Consider the following 18,259-nt stretch of genomic DNA (forward strand, 5'->3'; position numbering starts at 1 on the left):
ATTAATTTGCGTCGAGAGGGCCCCTTGTTGGCATCCCTCCAACTCGCATTCCTGTAACCAGGAGATGGGAGAAAGGCCTATTACAGTGTTCTAAAATTCTCATCACTATGTTGATTGAACACGATAAAACCCTACTCGCCAACACAAGGTTAACATCAGACTGCTTGAGTCAAAATTGTCTGGGTTTGATGCCGATAATCTTGTCCGTCCATTTCAGGAACGTTTAGGGACGGATTTGGATAAATATGAACGCAATATTATTGAGGGTAAAAAGAAGAAATTTGCTAGAGATAGGAATGACTTCTCTAGTCAGACGATGTTTAGGTGGAGACACAGGGGGAATACCAGGATTTTTATACCTGGAGGTAATTCTTCTAGTACCCGGAATGGAGATAGCACTAGCGATAGTGATTTTTTAACGTCCGAAAACAGCGACGGCGATACCGCACCAGGAGGGGTCAGAAGAAACCCAAAAAGACCTGGAATGGGTTACAGGAATACGAGTCGGAGGGATGCCAACAAGGGGCCCTCTCGACGCAAATGAATGTTTCCCCCTCATTTGATGTAACATTGGACTCGATAACAACTACATCATCCATTACTCCAGGAACTCTACAGGTAATCAATCTCTCTGATCATGTCCTTACCACCGAACAACAGAGGGTGCTGGAGAGAGGACTCACTTTTTCTCCTACCAATACTGTGGATAAATTTACACTCATTAAGGATGTATATTTATTTTGTAGGAGGCTCCTCTTTCGTGCCATCCATAGGAGATCTGCTATGTTTGATTCCCTCAATGATACTGATCGGCAGGTGTTCCAGGACCTTCTTGACTTACTAAATGAATCTGAATCCACTGCAAGTAGGCCTATGTGTCCGCTCAGGAACAAGTCGGTTGCCGCACCCCCCCTTTCTATGATTCCGTCTGTCAACCTCTTTTTTTGAATTAACTAAGGCAGATATTATGCGACTCCCTGATAGACCTTGCTTTGGTGACAACTTAAGTTCAGGAGAAATTCGGGCTATCAGGGAACTGAGAGATAACAAAACCTTTGTGATCAAAGAGGCAGACAAAGGGGGGAATGTTGTGCTTTGGCCCATTGACATGTACATTAGTGAGGCTAAACGACAACTCCTGAACCCACATTTCTACTCTAGGCTACCCTCGGATCCTACATCCATCTTTTTGAGCAAACTGGATCGTCTACTTGCAGTTGCCTTGGACATGAATATCATCACCAAAAAGGAAAAAGATTTCATCTGGGTGCCTAAACCCACTGTGGCAACGTTTTATCTCTTGCCCAAAGTCCATAAGAACCTGCACCAGCCGCCGGGTCGCCCCATTGTCTCAGGTAGGGGTAGTTTGTGTGAGAAGGCATGTTCCTATCTGGAATTCTTTTTACAACCCCTGGTACAGTCTCTTTCTTCTTATATAAGGGATTCCACTCACTTTATTACAAACATCAAGGAGATTGTCCTCCCGGAGGGCACTCTGATTGTTACTTGTGATGTGGAATCCCTTTATTCTAACATCTCTCATCAAGACTGTCTTGAGGCGGTGGGGTATTTTTTACATCAAAAGGAATTCTCAGATGGGTTTCATGACTCTTTTCTGATTGATCTTTTACAGTTTGTGCTCTTACACAACTACTTTACCTTCGATGGGGCTTTTTTCCGGCAAGTATCTGGCGTGGCAATGGGGGCTCGTTGTGCACCCTCGGTGGCTAATCTTTTTCTGGGGTGGTGGGAGGATACGATTGTATATCCATCTGACCCCTTCACCACTCATGTTCTTGGATGGTTCAGATTCATTGATGACATCATGTTCCTTTGGAGGGGGTCTGAATTGGACTGCAGGAATTTTATTGCATTTTTGAATAACAATTCCATGAACATCTTTTTGACCTCTTGTATTTCCATCACAGGCGGCACGTTCCTGGATTTGTCTTTATCCGTGGTGGACCAACATCTACACACCAACCTGTACCGTAAGCCCACTGCGACCAACGGGCTTTTACAATTTGCCAGTTTTCATCCTCATCATCTTAAACTTGGAATACCTGTTGGTCAATATCTGAGGGTTAGGAGGAACTGTACGGATGATGGAGATTTCCAGTCACAGGTGGAGGACCTTACGATGCGGTTTACCCAAAGGGGATACCCCAAGAAACCTTTATCTAAAGCACTCAAGCGAGCCAGTCTGCACACTCAAAACTCCCTTTTGACACGTAAATTGCGACCTGAAGATCATCAAATTCGATTGACCACCAATTTCCACAATCAGTGGGAAAGATTCGGAAAGATAATTTCAGGTCATTGGAGAATTTTAAAGATTGATCCGAGGATCTCCGATTTGATTGGAGAAAAACCCCTAATCACTGCCAAAAGGGCGCCAAGTCTCAGTGACAAACTGGTGAGTAGCCATTTTGTTCGGCCTACTCACCGTTTGGGACATGGTTCTATTGGCACTGGCTCCTACCCATGTGGGGATTGCAATATTTGCCCTTTTATGCGGCCTGTACATGACAGCTTTGTACACCCCACGGTGGGTAGCCAACACAGATTGAAAGGGTTTATTAATTGCATGACTTCGTGTGTCATATACGTGATCATTTGTCCTTGCAACAGGCTTTACGTAGGAGAGACCACCCAGGAACTCAGGAAGAGAATACAGAAGCATGTATCAACTATTAATTTGGCGGCCGGCGACCAACGGAAAGGTAGGAAGCTTACTTCGGTGGCATCCCATTTTTTGTCCACTCATGGTGGTAGTCCCAGAGGCCTGCGGGTAGTGGGCTTGGAACGCCTCAAACCTAATATCAGAGGTGGTGATTTCACCAAACGGCTTCTACAATTAGAATCCCGTTGGATCTGGTGCCTCAATTCGGTCTCTCCAGCAGGCCTCAATGAGGAGTTGCTCTTTACCGGGTTCCTGGGATGAGCATGGGACCGCCCCCTCCCCCTTTTTCTTCTTCCATTTGTACGGCCGCCCTTTTCTGTTTGTGTCTTGTACATTATATATAATCATCTTTTTCTATAGCTTTCAGCTTCTTGGACCTGATCCTTACTCTTCTTGAGTTCTTTGACCTCTCATATGTGAAGAAGAATAGGAGAATCCCCGCCGATTTCCCCCTTTTGGGCTTCACTTGAACATATGGATGCATCGTTTACTGGTGGACACTATTTTCATCTGGATCCCACCTTCTTGGATTTCTAATTGGACTCTTTTCTACAATTTGGAGATGTGTGGTGGTCCTTTTGACTATTTAGTCATACTAAGGATATCATGTCTATATACATTTTGTTTGTCCTTTATGGCTGTACTTTATGCGATATTATCTGCCCATTACATATTATATTCTACTAGATGTATATTTACAGTGTCCCATTCTAATATCCATATTTCCTTCTTAGGGGTATTTGAAATTCCGGCCAGTCTCCCTTACCTTGTGTACCCTATTTTTGGTGCCCTCCTGCCTGTGTATTTACCCAGGGGAGGGTAGTGACTCCTAATGGTCATTCCTATATCTGTTTCTATTATATGAAACTTTTTTCTTCCGTGCTTAAGATCAGTGATGTTCTGATGAGTTGTCTCCTCCCCTTTGCCTAATTAATGATCTGATTTTCTTTGAACGTGTTGCCTTAAAATAGCGTGTTTCATTGCTACATGTTATTTTATAATGTCTGCCCTCTACTACATCAATATTCCATCACTGATGTATATTTATGGCACCTTTTACGAACACCTGGACACCAATGGGATATGGCCCCTTTACAGTCATCGTTATCAGTACTATCTTGTGGCTATAATAATACTTATGCTCCGCTATCTGTGTGTATTTGTAGCCCTATGTATCTATGTCAGGATGCTTTATATGAACGATTGCGCTGTTAAACCTCGGGCGCCTGCGCAGTATTACATTTTGCTTTTTGCATGGAGGCCTCCGCGCATGCGCATGTACGTCTGCTGTCCCTGTACTGCTGGGGGGAACCTTTTACAGCTGCGCTTGTGTTCGCCGATACTCGCGCATACGCAGTTACGTTCACGGTTCTCAGAACCTGGGGAAACCCTTTATGGGTGTACAACTACCTGCTTCCTGCTGTCCTTCACTTCCGGACGCTGAAACACACGGTCGAAATTACTGCCACACCGGTATTTGATTTTTTGATAATTTCTTTTGTATTTATATGTGTGCTGTTTTCCCACTTCACTACCCTCCCCTGATGAAGCTCCGTTGAGCGACACGCTTCGGGCCGGTGTCTACCCTTGACACTCCTACATGATTCTCTGACTTGGGTGATATTTCCCTGGACCCCCTTGGGTGATTTTTTTGTGCTGGTACTCTGCTTGTTATCTTAGGGCTCCATACAGGCTTAGGCCTGCGCCACACATCCGTGTCTCCGGTACGTTTTTGGCATTTTTTACACGTACCGGAGACACGTGCTGATGTTGACACATTATTTGTAATATAAAAAGCCTCACGTCAGTGTTTGCGCACGGAGCGTGTGTCCGTTCCGTGCGTACGTATGAGCGTGCCGAAAAAGCGCTGACATGTCCGTTTTCCACCGGCATAACGTCCTCACGGATCCATTAAATCCTATGGGTCCGTGTTTACACGTACGTGATACGGATGGCCTCCGTATGCTATCCGTGTGGTCCGTGTCCGTGTTTTCATTAGAAAGGTTGTTACAATCTCAAATACTTTCAGGTGGCGTAGCTAACATATTTTTTTTGCACAAAACTAACTATGCATTTGCAGAAGGAGTGAGCAAGCAAGCAGTTGTAGTTCTGTGTATTGAAAGATATATTTTGAGCAAAATTTCGCCTACGAAATATAATAATGGCACCACGGGTGGACACGGAGAAACTGATAACAGCTGTCGAGACTCACCCACCATTATGGGATACACGTGTTGATGGTTACCATGACCGACTGACAGTTGACCGCCATTGGAATCAAGTAGCTGAGGAAGTGTACCCCAATAATGCATGGGCTAGATGTTCGCCTGCAAAGCGTGCTAAATATGGTAAGTTGTTGTATGTTTTTATATTTTTTTATTTAATATATATATTAGGATTTTTAAAATAATTACAAACTGTGAATGTGTTGTTATAGTTATGTTGTCTTTTAGTTAAAAAATCTTTGTGAAGAATTGGTATATGTCCTACTCTATATATTGAGTTCATGTTAAATTTTTAAAAAGGTAACCAAACATTTCATAACTGACAAAAATCAAAGTATACTTATTTTTGTAATCTGCCTTTGAATTCTTCATGAAGTTAATTAACTAACTGATTAAACTGTCATGTGTTTTTAATTTCCCTGTTTTATGAGTCTAAGTTTCGTATCACAATTTCAAATCATGTTTTTTTATTTTTAATATTTTTTTTTTATTTAGTTAAATGACATTTCAATATCATGACCTACATGAATAAAATAATATTTCTAGGACTTTTTTGCCAAATGTTATTGGACAAAAAAAAAAAAAGGAAATTTTTAATATATATGACAATTACTTCAAAGATAATTTAACAGAAATATTATTTTGTTATGTGTGAATGTCTAAAAATGGTTTTGAATGAAGAATATATTCCAAAAATTTTTGTCCTCAAAAGTATTTGGCCAACATGATTTGGTTAAATAGTATATTACATTTAGCAAACATTATTTTAATTAATGTGTGCAGATTTATGGTGAATGTTGCAAGTGACATATTTTTAAAAATTACACAGTTGACTTGGTGAAAAGGCGTTGGCGTTCTGCACGTGATCAGTACCGAAGGGAGTACAACCCTATACCATCCTCATCCAGCCAAGGCCGCAAACGCAGATATGTTTATTATCAACAAATAAGCTTCCTAGCACCCATCTTAGAAGTAACACAGTAAGTTTTTTTTTTTTTTTAAAAAAAAAAAAATAAAAAAAAAGTTTCATTTACTTCATGAAGATAATTGTACAAATATAAATGTTAAGATTGTAATATGTTGTCTCTTTTCTTATAGAACGGAGGATAATCTAGACGATTCAGATGATCAACCAACAGCTGGTCCCTCTGCTACAGCCACCTCAGCATCAGAACAAGAACCTGGCAGAGAAGACAGTGAAAATCCAGAGATTCAACAAGATGCAGCAACTGAATCACATGAGGGTGGGACAGAGAGTGCACAAACCAACACCCAAGCCTCATCAACACAACAAACAACCACACCAGCTACACAATCAACACAAACAAATGTACTTCCACGTTTTGCACCACAACCTCTACGTGCAAGAAGAATCCGCAGACCTGAGGAAATGAGATCCTTACCGGAAATAATTGACACACGCATTATTCACATAATGAACACTCTGATTCCTGAAACAGATGCCGAGCGCTTTTGTCGGTCTTTATCTTCTAGCCTAACCAAAATTCCATCCGATAGGCAGGAACGTGTACGTGCTGCTATGCTGACCCTACTTTCAGCTAGTCAGGCAGAACAGGAACCAGTGAGAGTATATGAGGCCATAGAAAATTGGCGTACCATTATGCAACAACATACAGTCCCAAACACAACAGACAATCAAAATACAATTTCAACACAAACAACAATGGCAACTGTAATAGTCAATAATCCAGTATTACAACAATCTGGTCAACCTTCAATTGCTTCAAGTACGTTATTCCCAACACCAATTAGACAAGGGTATGTTGCAACCAATACTGGTGCCTTAAGCACTGTACAAAGTGCAACCTCACAGCAACCCATCAACTATATGAATTTACAACCCACTCCAAGTACTAGTTACTTTACTCAACCCACAAATATTGGTGGTTTACCTAACTTGTTTCCTGGTTCAACATACCCACAATCATTCATGATGCCTCATTATCCAATCACAACTATGTTACCTACACCACACTTACAAACATCAGTCAACTATCCTCAAGGTCAACAACATACACACACACAATACCCAATTACCCATGTAGATCCACAGGTGTACTCAACATCAGGCAATGTGTTGGGACAAACAAGCATGCAACAGACTGTTCCACACAATACTGTAGTTAGTAATAGGAATGTTGTTCAGCAAACAACTGCTTCCATTCCTGAAAATACTATTTCTGAGGCCACACAAAACAACATACTCAGCAACACTCAGGTTACTTCACTAGAAGATCTTGTTGACTTATGATACACATTTTTGGTAATCTTGACATTCAAAAAAAAAATATGATGAATGAGTCAAAATTTCTAAAAAGAGGGATTTCCAAAAATGTGTCAACTCTGAGTTTAAAAAAAAAATAAAACATGTGTGATTATATTTAGTGACGGATCACATATATGTTTGATGGCATGGTTGTTTTTTTAGTTTTAGGAACACATTTGTACCCAACCAATTTGATGGTTAGATTACTTCTTATATTCTCAAAACACAGTTTACATTTATTATGTCTATGTCAATGTCCAACATGAGACCAACTTAATTGGTCGTCAATTGTACAACATTGTAACCAATGGACACATTTTTGAAAATTTACTCTTGTAAGTAAATTATATTTTTAATTTTCGAAAGAATACCATAAAAATTTTCATTTTGTAAAATTTAACAGAAGATGAACAATATGTTCATTTATTATTTTTATGTGACAAAAGAACAGCATTACTTTATGGATTAATATGCTTATTATTAATAAAAAAATATGTTTGTGAAAAAAACTATCATGTTTATTATTTAAATTTAAAAATAATATTGCATTTTTTCTATAGACGTTTAACATTATTAATGTTGTAAGTTTCAAATAACAAAAAAAACATGATAGTAACACAGAAATTTACAAAAACATACATACAACATTCAGAAATCCATGTTGTTAACATAAATGTCAGTTGATGATTAACGCATTTTCACTTTAATACAAGTAAGATTTAAGCTCTTAGATGTTTAGAAATAATTACACATTTTCGTATAAGAAAAAATAATAAATTGTTCTCTAAATAAATCCAAGACAATCTTAACATACATCACTATTATTGTTATCATCAAAACAATTAAAGTAATCAGTAAATAAATTTCTAATTTGTAAACCAGATGTCACGGAATTATGAGACATAGGTTCACCTGTTGGATTAACAACATGGTTTATCTGAAATTCATCATCCACATAAGTTCCTCCTTCATGTATCCGACAGAAATTGTGAAGCACTATGGTAGCCTTGAGGACAGATGTGACAAAGTTTGGGTGCAACTGAATAGTTGTCTGATAAATGCACCATTTGTTAGCTAAAATACCAAATGCACACTCCACATAACGTCTTGCTTTAGTTAGCCGATTATTAAAGTACTGTTTCCTGTCATCAATGGATCTCCTTGGATATGGTCGCATAACATGTTTGGATAATGCAAATCCTGCATCTGCTACCATCACATATGGTGCCAACGGTCCAGATGTACCAGGTAGGGCAACTGGTGGGGGGATCAATAATGCATTTTCTTGCAGGCGTTGGGCTAATCTTGATGAACGGAAAATACGGGCATCTGAGGCACTACCATAGGCCCCAATGTCTGCATAAATAAAACGGTATTCTGTGTCAACCAATGCCAAAATAACAACGGAAAAAAACCTATGAAAATTGAAATAACGTGACCCAGAGTTTGGTGGCTTTTTAACTCTGAAATGCTTGCCATCCAAAGCTCCTATGCAGTTAGGAAAGTCAACAGAGTCCTTGAAGCCCTTAAAGATTTTCAACCAATCTTCTCTGTTTGGCTGAGGCATCATTTGTTCTTTTAAATGTTGCCATATCATGTCGCATGTGTGACGTACTATAACGGCAATGGTTGATCTCCCCAACAAAAAATCAAAATGTAAAGCACTAAAAGATTGACCAGTCGCCAAGAATCTATGAAAACAAGACAAACAATGATTTACAATTAACAACAATATGTTATTTCAAATTAAACCAATCAAAATAAAACACAAACATTGATTCTACACAGATATTAGATCAATAAAGATCAATTACACATTTCAATGTGAAAAATAACACATTTAAAAACAATTTAAAAAAAAAAAAATTATACCTCAGAGTCACCATGAATCTCTCCTCTGGGGAAATGGAAAGCCGCATCCAAGTGTCCTGATGTTGCAAATGAGGTCGTAAAATATTTAGTAAGTAATCAAAACTCTCAACTGACAACCGGCAGTATGAAAAAAACTTATCTGGGAAATTCCGTAACTCAAAAAATAAAGTATGGAAATGACCATGCATAGGCCGCATCATCATTAGTGGATGCACCCACAATCTGGTTCTTCTTACATTATCATAATGCAACATGTGCCGTCTAACGCCAAAACGACGAGATATAATCCAACATAAAAACACTAAGGCCTCCGTGGATAATGGCATTGCGACAATTTTTGTCTCAACACATAGGTGCTCCAAGGCAAAATACAAGCAGGAAACAGTTTATAGTTAACTTATATTTATGTCCTAATCACATACACCTATGTGTCATTTAATTCCAAGTAATCACCATTATCTCAATGTGTGAAACATGTTAAACACGCACAAAAAACGGACTGCACACGGAACACACACTGACGTATTTCACGCACAGGAAAACGCACACACGTACACACGTATGACACACGATATGCATACGGACACTACACGGAGGGGAAAAACGGACTGCAAATACGGAACACGGACACAAAAAACGGACTACAGCAAACGTACGTTTTTTACACGTGAGTGTGGCAGAGGCCTTAGATTGTTACAGTCGGTGCTTATGTATTGTTCTGGTGCTGATATATTTTTTATTGTTGCACTGGCACCTTAATATTGCAGCCATTACAATTGTTGGCTCCACCTGGACTGTTATTTCTGGATTTCATACTGATTTATATTACCAGTATTGTTTTCTATGTCCTGTTTACTGCATTGATGTACCTGCATTGTCCTATATATTGCATTAGCCCTTTATTTGGGTCCATGGGATGAGTGTCCTTCTTTTAAATGTTTTTATGGTGTTTGCACTGAATTATTTTTCAATAAATTTCTTGTTATATTTTGTGTATTTATCTAGTGAGTTGAGTGCTTTTTGCCTACTTCTTTTTCTCTTGTTTACATGTTTTCATCTAGATCACACTGGGTTCCTTTAGTTATTTACACTGCACTGCGTCATGTTTTCATCTAGATCGCACTGGGTTCCTTTAATTATTTACACTGCACTGCGTCATGTTTTCATCTAGATCGCACTGGGCCACTTTAGTTATTTACACTGCACTGCGTCATGTTTTCATCTATATTGCACTGGGCCACTTTAGTTATTTACACTGCACTGCGTCATGTTTTCATCTATATTGCACTGGGCCACTTTAGTTATTTACACTGCACTGCGTCATGTTTTCATCTAGATCGCACTGGGCCACTTTAGTTATTTACACTGCACTGCGTCATGTTTTCATCTATATTGCACTGGGTCCCTTTAGTTATTTACACTGCAGTACGTCATGTTTTCATCTAGATCGCACTCGGTCCCTTTAGTTTTTACACTGTACTGCGCCACATTTTCATCTAGATCGCACTGGGCCACTTCAGTTATTTACACTGCACTGCGCCATGTTTTCATCTAAATGGCACTGGGCCACTTTAGTTATTGACACTGCACTGCACCATGTTTTCATCTACATCGCACAGGGCCACTTTAGTTATTTATACTGCACTGCAACATGTTTTCATCTATATTTCACCGGGTCCCTTTAGTTATTTACACTGCAGTACGTCATGTTTTCATCTAAATCGCACTGGGTGCCTTTAGTTATTTACATTGCCCTGTGTCATGTTTTCATCTAGATCACACTGGGTCCCTTTAGTTATTTACACTGCAGTGCGCCACGTTTTCATCTATATTGCACTGAGCCACTTTAGTTATTTACACTGCACTGCGCCATGTTTTCATCTAGACCGCACTGGGCCATTTTAGTTATTTACACTGCACTGCGTCATGTTTTCATCTAGATCACACTGGGTTCCTTTAGTTATTTACACTGCACTACACCATGTTTTCATCTATATTGCACTGGGTCCCTTTAGTTATTTACACTGCACTGCGTCATGTTTTCATCTAGATCACACTGGGCCACTTTAGTTATTTACACTGCAGTGTGCCATGTTTTCATCTAGATCGCACTGGGCCACTTTAGTTATTTACACTGCTTTGCACCATGTTTTCATCTAGATCGCACTGGGCCACTTTAGTTATTTACACTGCAGTGTGCCATGTTTTCATCTATATTGCACTGGGCCACTTTAGTTATTTACACTGCACTGCACCATCTTTTCATCTAGATCACACTGGGCCACTTTAGTTATTTACACTGCAGTGTGCCATGTTTTCATCTACATCGCACCGGGCCACTTCAGTTATTTACACTGCACTGCGTCATGTTTTCATCTATATTGCACTGGGTCTCTAATTATTTACACTACAGTGCACCATGATTTCATCTAGATAGCACTGGGCCACTTTAGTTATTTACACTGCACTGCGCCATGTTTTCATCTAGATCACACTTGGCCTTTTTAGTTATTTACACTACACGGTGCCATGTTTTCATCTAGATCGCACTGGGCCACTTTAGTTATTTACACTGCAGTGTGCCATGTTTTTATCTAGATCACACCGGGTCCCTTTAGTTATTTACACTGCAGTGCGCCATGTTTTCATCTAGATCACACTGGGTCCCTTTAGTTATTTACACTGCACTGCGCCATGTTTTCATCTAGATCACACTGGGTCCCTTTAGTTATTTACACTGCACCACGTTTTCATCTATATTGCACTGGGCCACTTTAGTTATTTACACTGCACTGCACCCTGTTTTCACCTATATTGCACTGGGCCACTTTAGTTATTTACACTTCACTGCGTCATGTTTTCATCAAAATCACACTGGGTCCCTTTAGTTATTTACACTGCAGTGTGCCATGTTTTCATCTAGATCGCACTGGACCACTTTAGTTATTTACACTGCACTGCACCATGTTTTCATCTAGATTACACTGGGTCCCTTTATTTATTTACTCTCCACTGCGCCATGTTTTCATCTAGATCGCAATGGGCCACCTTAGTTTTTTACACTGCACTGCTCCATGTTTTCATCTAGATCGCACTGGGCGACTTTAGTTATTTACACTGCACTGCATCATGTTTTCATCAATATCACACTGGGCCACTTTAGTTATTTACACTGCACTGCGCCATGTTTTCATCTAAATTGCACTGGGCCACTTTAGTTATTTACACTGTACTGCGCCATGTTTTCATCTAGATCACACTGGGTCCCTTTAGTTATTTACACTGCAGTGTGCCATGTTTTTATCTATATCACACCGGGTCCCTTTAGTTATTTACACTGCACTGCGCCATGTTTTCATCTAAATTGCACTGGGCCACTTTAGTTATTTACACTGCACTGCGCCATGTTTTCATCTAGATCACACTGGGTCCCTTTAGTTATTTACACTGCACCACGTTTTCATCTATATTGCACTGGGCCACTTTAGTTATTTACACTGCAGTACGTCATGTTTTCATCTAGATCGAACTGGGTCCCTTTAATTTTTACACTGTACTGCGCCACATTTTCATCTAGATCGCACTGGGCCACTTCAGTTATTTACACTGCACTGCGCCATGTTTTCATCTAAATGGCACTATGCCACTTTAGTTTTTTACAGTGCACTGCACCATGTTTTCATCTAGATCACACTGGGCCACTTTAGTTAATTACACTGCACTGCACCATGTTTTCATCTAGTTCGCACTGGGCCACTTCATTTATTTACACTGCACTGCGCGATGTTTTCATCTACATCGCACAGGGCCACTTTAGTTATTTATACTGCACTGCAACATGTTTTCATCTATATTTCACTGGGTCCCTTTAGTTATTTACACTGCAGTACGTCATGTTTTCATCTAAATCGCACTGGGTGCCTTTAGTTATTTACATTGCCCTGCGTCATGTTTTCATCTAGATCACACTGGGTCCCTTTAGTTATTTACACTGCTGTGCGCCACGTTTTCATCTATATTGCACTGGGCCACTTTAGTTATTTACACTGCACTGCGCCATGTTTTCATCTAGATCGCACCGGGCCATTTTAGTTATTTACACTGCAGTGTGCCATGTTTTCATCTAGATCGCACCGGGCCATTTTAGTTATTTACACTGCAGTGTGCCATGTTTTCACCTAGATCACACTGTGCCACTTTAGTTATTTACACTGCAGTGCGCCATGTTTTCATCTAAATCGCACTGTGCCACTTTAGTTATTTACACTGAACTGCACCATGTTTTCATCTAGATCGCACTGGGCCACTTTAGTTATTTACACTGCACTGCACCCTGTTTTCATCTATATTGCACTGGGTCCCTTTAGTTATTTACACTGCAGTGCGCCATGTTTTCATCTAAATCGCACTGTGCCACTTTAGTTATTTACACTGAACTGCACCATGTTTTCATCTAGATCGCACTGGGCCACTTTAGTTATTTACACTGCAGTGTGCCATGTTTTCATCTATATTGCACTGGGCCACTTTAGTTATTTCCACTGCACTGCGCCCTGTTTTCATCTATATTACACTGGGCCACTTTAGTTATTTAAACTTCACTGCGTCATGTTTTCATCAAAATCACACTGGGCCACTTTAGTTAATTTACACTGCACTGCACCATGTTTTCATCTATATTGCACTGGGTCCCTTTAGTTATTTACACTGCACTGCGCCACAATTTCATCTATATTGCACTGGGCCACTTTAGTTATTTACACTGCACTGCGCCATGTTTTCATCTAGATCGCACTGGGCCACCTTAGTTATTTACACTGCACTGCTCCATGTTTTCATCTAGATCACACTGGGCGACTTTAGTTATTTACACTGAACTGCGTCATGTTTTCATCAATATCACACTGGGCCACTTTAGTTATTTTCACTGCACTGCGTCATGTTTTCATCTAAATCGCACTGGGTCCCTTTAGTTATTTACACTGCAGTACGTCATGTTTTCATCTAGATCGCACTCGGTCCCGTTAGTTTTTACACTGTACTGCGCCAAATTTTCATCTAGATCGCACTGGGACACTTCAGTTATTTACACTACACTGCGTGATGTTTTCATCAAAATCACACTGGGTCCCTTTAGTTATTTACACTGCAGTGCGCCATGTTTTCATCTAGATCGCACTGGGCCACTTTAGTTATTTACACTGAACTGCACCATGTTTTCATCTAGATCGCACTGGGCCACTTTAGTTATTTACGCTGCAGTGTGCCATGTTTTCATCTATATTGCACTGGGCCACTTTAGTTATTTACACTGCACTGCGCCCTGTTTTCATCTATATTACACTGGGCCACTTTAGTTATTTAAACTTCACTGCGTCATGTTTTCATCAAAATCACACTGGGCCACTTTAGTTAATTTACACTGCACTGCACCATGTTTTCATCTATATTGCACTGGGTCCCTTTAGTTATTTACACTGCACTGCGCATCAATTTCATCTATATTGCACTGGGCCACTTTAGTTATTTACACTGCACTGCGCCATGTTTTCATCTAGATCGCACTGGGCCACCTTAGTTATTTACACTGCACTGCTCCATGTTTTCATCTAGATCACACTGGGCGCCTTTAGTTATTTACACTGAACTGCGTCATGTTTTCATCAATATCACACTGGGCCACTTTAGTTATTTTCACTGCACTGCGTCATGTTTTCATCTAAATCGCACTGGGTCCCTTTAGTTATTTACACTGCAGTACGTCATGTTTTCATCTAGATCGCACTCGGTCCCTTTAGTTTTTACACTGTACTGCGCCAAATTTTCATCTAGATCGCACTGGGACACTTCAGTTATTTACACTACACTGCGTGATGTTTTCATCAAAATCACACTGGGTCCCTTTAGTTATTTACACTGCAGTGCGCCATGTTTTCATCTAGATCACACTGGGCCACTTTAGTTATTTACACTGCACTGTGACATGTTTTCATCTAGATCGCACTGGGCCACTTTAGTTATTTACACTGCAGTGTGCCATGTTTTTATCTAGATCACACCGGGTCCCTTTAGTTATTTAAACTGCAGTGCGCCATGTTTTCATCTAGATCACACTGGGTCCCTTTATTTATTTACTCTGCACTGTGCCATGTTTTCATCTAGATCGCACTGGGCGACTTTAGTTATTTACACTACACTGCATCATGTTTTCATAAATATCACACGGGGCAACTTTAGTTATTTACACTGCACTGCGTCATGTTTTCATCTAAATCGCACTGGGTCCCTTTAGTTATTTACACTGCAGTACGTCATGTTTTCATCTAGATCGCACTGAGTCCCTTTAGTTTTTACACTGTACTGCACCACATTTTCATCTAGATCGCACTGGGCCACTTCAGTTATTTACACTGCACTACACCATGTTTTCATCTAAATGGCATTGTGCCACTTTAGTTATTTACACTGCACTGCACCATGTTTTCACCTAGATCACACTGGGCCACTTTAGTTATTTACACTGCACTGCACCATGTTTTCATCTAGATCGCACTGGGCCACTTTATTTATTTACACTGCACTGCGCGATGTTTTCATCAAAATCACACTGGGTCCCTTTAGTTATTTACACTGCAGTGCGCCATGTTTTCATCTAGATCGCACTGGGCCACTTTAGTTATTTACACTGCACTGCACCATGTTTTCATCTAGATCACACTGGGCCACTTTAGTTATTTACACTGCAGTGTGCCATGTTTTCATCTATATTGCACTGGGCCACTTTAGTTATTTACACTGCACTGCGCCCTGTTTTCATCTATATTGCACTGGGTCCCTTTAGTTATTTACACTGCAGTGCGCCATGTTTTCATCTAGTTCGCACTGGGCCACTTCATTTATTTACACTGCACTGCGCGATGTTTTCATCTACATCGCACAGGGCCACTTTAGTTATTTATACTGCACTGCAACATGTTTTCATCTATATTTCACTGGGTCCCTTTAGTTATTTACACTGCAGTACGTCATGTTTTCATCTAAATCGCACTGGGTGCCTTTAGTTATTTACATTGCCCTGCGTCATGTTTTCATCTAGATCACACTGGGTCCCTTTAGTTATTTACACTGCTGTGCGCCACGTTTTCATCTATATTGCACTGGGCCACTTTAGTTATTTACACTGCACTGCGCCATGTTTTCATCTAGATCGCACCGGGCCATTTTAGTTATTTACACTGCAGTGTGCCATGTTTTCATCTAGATCGCACCGGGCCATTTTAGTTATTTACACTGCAGTGTGCCATGTTTTCACCTAGATCACACTGTGCCACTTTAGTTATTTACACTGCAGTGCGCCATGTTTTCATCTAAATCGCACTGTGCCACTTTAGTTATTTACACTGAACTGCACCATGTTTTCATCTAGATCGCACTGGGCCACTTTAGTTATTTACACTGCACTGCACCCTGTTTTCATCTATATTGCACTGGGTCCCTTTAGTTATTTACACTGCAGTGCGCCATGTTTTCATCTAAATCGCACTGTGCCACTTTAGTTATTTACACTGAACTGCACCATGTTTTCATCTAGATCGCACTGGGCCACTTTAGTTATTTACACTGCAGTGTGCCATGTTTTCATCTATATTGCACTGGGCCACTTTAGTTATTTCCACTGCACTGCGCCCTGTTTTCATCTATATTACACTGGGCCACTTTAGTTATTTAAACTTCACTGCGTCATGTTTTCATCAAAATCACACTGGGCCACTTTAGTTAATTTACACTGCACTGCACCATGTTTTCATCTATATTGCACTGGGTCCCTTTAGTTATTTACACTGCACTGCGCCACAATTTCATCTATATTGCACTGGGCCACTTTAGTTATTTACACTGCACTGCGCCATGTTTTCATCTAGATCGCACTGGGCCACCTTAGTTATTTACACTGCACTGCTCCATGTTTTCATCTAGATCACACTGGGCGACTTTAGTTATTTACACTGAACTGCGTCATGTTTTCATCAATATCACACTGGGCCACTTTAGTTATTTTCACTGCACTGCGTCATGTTTTCATCTAAATCGCACTGGGTCCCTTTAGTTATTTACACTGCAGTACGTCATGTTTTCATCTAGATCGCACTCGGTCCCGTTAGTTTTTACACTGTACTGCGCCAAATTTTCATCTAGATCGCACTGGGACACTTCAGTTATTTACACTACACTGCGTGATGTTTTCATCAAAATCACACTGGGTCCCTTTAGTTATTTACACTGCAGTGCGCCATGTTTTCATCTAGATCGCACTGGGCCACTTTAGTTATTTACACTGAACTGCACCATGTTTTCATCTAGATCGCACTGGGCCACTTTAGTTATTTACGCTGCAGTGTGCCATGTTTTCATCTATATTGCACTGGGCCACTTTAGTTATTTACACTGCACTGCGCCCTGTTTTCATCTATATTACACTGGGCCACTTTAGTTATTTAAACTTCACTGCGTCATGTTTTCATCAAAATCACACTGGGCCACTTTAGTTAATTTACACTGCACTGCACCATGTTTTCATCTATATTGCACTGGGTCCCTTTAGTTATTTACACTGCACTGCGCATCAATTTCATCTATATTGCACTGGGCCACTTTAGTTATTTACACTGCACTGCGCCATGTTTTCATCTAGATCGCACTGGGCCACCTTAGTTATTTACACTGCACTGCTCCATGTTTTCATCTAGATCACACTGGGCGCCTTTAGTTATTTACACTGAACTGCGTCATGTTTTCATCAATATCACACTGGGCCACTTTAGTTATTTTCACTGCACTGCGTCATGTTTTCATCTAAATCGCACTGGGTCCCTTTAGTTATTTACACTGCAGTACGTCATGTTTTCATCTAGATCGCACTCGGTCCCTTTAGTTTTTACACTGTACTGCGCCAAATTTTCATCTAGATCGCACTGGGACACTTCAGTTATTTACACTACACTGCGTGATGTTTTCATCAAAATCACACTGGGTCCCTTTAGTTATTTACACTGCAGTGCGCCATGTTTTCATCTAGATCACACTGGGCCACTTTAGTTATTTACACTGCACTGTGACATGTTTTCATCTAGATCGCACTGGGCCACTTTAGTTATTTACACTGCAGTGTGCCATGTTTTTATCTAGATCACA

At 40.3% G+C, this 18,259-nt stretch overlaps 1 long non-coding RNA gene across 1 annotated transcript; it reads left to right on the top strand.

Annotated features, from left to right (window-relative positions):
* The first annotated feature begins 4,943 nt into the window (after positions 1 to 4,943).
* LOC142250238 (uncharacterized) lies at positions 4,944 to 7,143 on the top strand. Its single transcript, XR_012725160.1, has 3 exons — positions 4,944 to 5,031; positions 5,738 to 5,888; positions 6,007 to 7,143. It is a non-coding gene; the product is annotated as an uncharacterized LOC142250238 (long non-coding RNA).
* The last annotated feature ends 11,116 nt before the right edge of the window (positions 7,144 to 18,259 follow it).

Source organism: Anomaloglossus baeobatrachus, chromosome 9, assembly GCF_048569485.1.
Source record: "Anomaloglossus baeobatrachus isolate aAnoBae1 chromosome 9, aAnoBae1.hap1, whole genome shotgun sequence".
NCBI classification, from domain to species: Eukaryota; Metazoa; Chordata; class Amphibia; order Anura; family Aromobatidae; genus Anomaloglossus; species Anomaloglossus baeobatrachus.